This window comes from Aplysia californica, unplaced genomic scaffold (assembly GCF_000002075.1).
Source record: "Aplysia californica isolate F4 #8 unplaced genomic scaffold, AplCal3.0 scaffold00263, whole genome shotgun sequence".
NCBI classification, from domain to species: Eukaryota; Metazoa; Mollusca; class Gastropoda; order Aplysiida; family Aplysiidae; genus Aplysia; species Aplysia californica.
In genome coordinates this window covers 191573-194250 of record NW_004797533.1, presented here as the reverse complement: position 1 = coordinate 194250, position 2678 = coordinate 191573, and the positions used below count along the sequence as shown (strand labels likewise).

At 39.4% G+C, this 2678-nt stretch overlaps 1 protein-coding gene across 1 annotated transcript in view; it reads left to right on the top strand.

Annotated features, from left to right (window-relative positions):
* Positions 1–2678, top strand: part of LOC101847431 (regulator of G-protein signaling 7) — a gene marked incomplete in the record, with an annotated part of 152658 nt that overhangs the window by 15823 nt on the left and 134157 nt on the right.

Sequence of the window (2678 nt, the reverse complement as noted above, 5' to 3'; positions counted from 1 at the left end):
TTTCTCTCTCTCTCTCTCTCTCTCTCTCTCTCTCTCTCTCTCTCTCTCTCTCTCTCTCTCTCAACCGTTCGCTAGCTTTCCTTCTTTTTTTTGCATTCTCTGTTTTCACTCTCTCAACTATTTTTTCAACCCATTTTTCAGACACTCAACCCACTCCGAAATTTCCAACAAACACATCTTCGAACACTTCTTTCCGCTTTCTTTGTTTTTGTTTTTGTTTTTAATCATTTGTTGTTTTATCTCATCGACAAAAAAAAACAACCCGAAAAAACAAACAAACAAAAAAAAACAATGTTAAGAACCCGTGTCATCGCCATGGTACGTGATAGGTAGTCAGTGCCAGTCTGTTCCAGAACCCTGAAAATTGTAAGATCACGCAGCGGCAGATATGTACCTCCAAAAACAAAGAAAGAAAGATATAAAAGAAGTTTTTTACCATCTAGCATAAGGTTTTTGTCAGAATGAGCATAGATGTGTGTTGCTCTTAGAGTATGTATCTGTATATAACTCCAAAGGTATAGTATTTAAATTCCTGCATGTGGTTGAATGATGCATTTGATATGTGCATTTTGTGCGCTTTACTTCTCCTTTCATATTGAATTTTAATTAGAGTAATATATATGATTTAATATTTTTGTTTTTAAATGTATACCTGCATGTGTTTTTACAGTCCTGTACAGCCACGGAAAATTTCCCTCTGGGATAATGAAGTACTGTCTTATCTTATCTTATCTTATATAAAACGGGATGATCGATCAATATCCTAAAACCACACCCTGTTATTATACAGCCAATTCTCTCTTGTTTGGTTGGGTCAGCGCCTACGTTAGGAGCTTAAAAAACAGCGAGAACTTGAGGAAAATCAACAAAAAGGCACTTTTCGTGGTAATACAGGAGGGGGGCGGGGTTTACAACCCGGAGCCAAAAATAATTATTATTTTCATCAGCTGGCAATGGCCTACTTTTCAGACATATTCCTCGATAATATCGTAAATTATGTAATTCACTTGTTAGTGTCTGGTCCTTTGCTTGAATGTCAGGAGCCCCAATGACTGCTTTTTACCAAGATTATGATCGTGTTTTGTTTATTTATGTTATGTTTTGGCTGCTGGCCAGAGAGTGTCGCTGAATGGTTCTTGCCCAACTCAGTTCTGTCTTCCATCATTGTCGGTCGTTTTTTACCGACGTCTGTAGTGTAATGGTTGTCTCTCCAGTGCACATTACTGGGAGTTTCGTCAAACCCCTTTTTGATCTGTTTGTCCTAGTAGTAGGCCCCAAAGAGTTTAAGTGGAGGTTGGCGGGTGCTCTGGTGTGGTTTGCTTCTTCTTTCCTGTGAAACATCTATCGTCCTTATCTCCCCTTCTTCTTTTTTATATTTGTTACTCTCTTGTAACACCTCTAATCTCCTGGCGCTCATATGACCTTATGCAGTTGCGAGCGCCGTAAGACCTTTACTAAAACTTTTTTAAAAAAGAGTTTAATGGCACTTGCGACACAATTTGGTTATATAGATATATAAGTTTTGAAGATCAGAGGTGTTACGAGCAAGTACCAAAAGCTACAAAGAAGGAGGAGAGATAAGATAGGGCAATAGATGTTTGACAGGAAAGCAGGAGCAAACTACACCAGCACCCGCCAACCACCCACTTTGATAATGATATTTTTGATACATTTGAGAGATGGTGACGGTCAGTCTACATTGTATCAAATTTGATCCGTAAGTCTAATCTCGTAGGTCTTATCGCCTTCTACGTCCAAACTGAAGATTTCGTAATGCTTCATAGCTTTTTGGTTGGCGGTTTTAATTAAACTTATTGAATCATTACCTAGAAAATCAAACATGCTTAAATTTTGGTGGATTTCATCAAATTGCACCCAAAACGGTAGCTTTTACAAACCTAGTCACCTTCATATATCTGCTATCAAAAAAATTCTCTCGAAAAACGACCGAAAGAAAATCTGAAAGGCGAAGCGAGTACACATAAGCCTAATGAAATAATTACGAGTTATTACGACGTATAATTGCGTACTATTTATACAGAACAAAACAAATAGTTATTCCTCTTATTCCAATACAACATACATGTTGCTAACCGACGGGAAGGGGTGGATCGTACAGTCGACTCTGCTTGTGTGGAACTCACTTGTGGATGTATTGGTCGTCAGACGCTGACGGTATTATTATTTGCCCAAAACGTCATCATCATCATCATCATCATCATCATCATCATCATCATCACCACCATTGCCTTTCTCACCCTCAACAGGACGAACAAACACTTTCCACCTTTCTCTATCCTGGGCTAGCCTCTTGGTGTTATTCCATGTCTTCCCATTTTTCTGTACATCGATTTCTGTGATTCTGCTCCAGGTTCCTCGCGGTCTTCCACTTGATCTCTCACCCTGTGAATTCCAATCCCAAATTGTCTTTGTTATCATGCAGCTGCCTGGCGTCCAGAAAGCATGGCCCAAAACGTACACACCTTTTAATTTGTTTTCGTCGTGATCTTACGCCTGCATCGACACAATTTCGATGAAGTAGGAGGCTGACTGCTTTGACACTGTCTGGCAGGATCATCCTTGACTGAGAGGGATATAATAACGCACCAGCAGTCAGTCAGACGGAGAGACTCATTTACCAAAAAACAACAACACACACACAAAAAAACACTCCAACC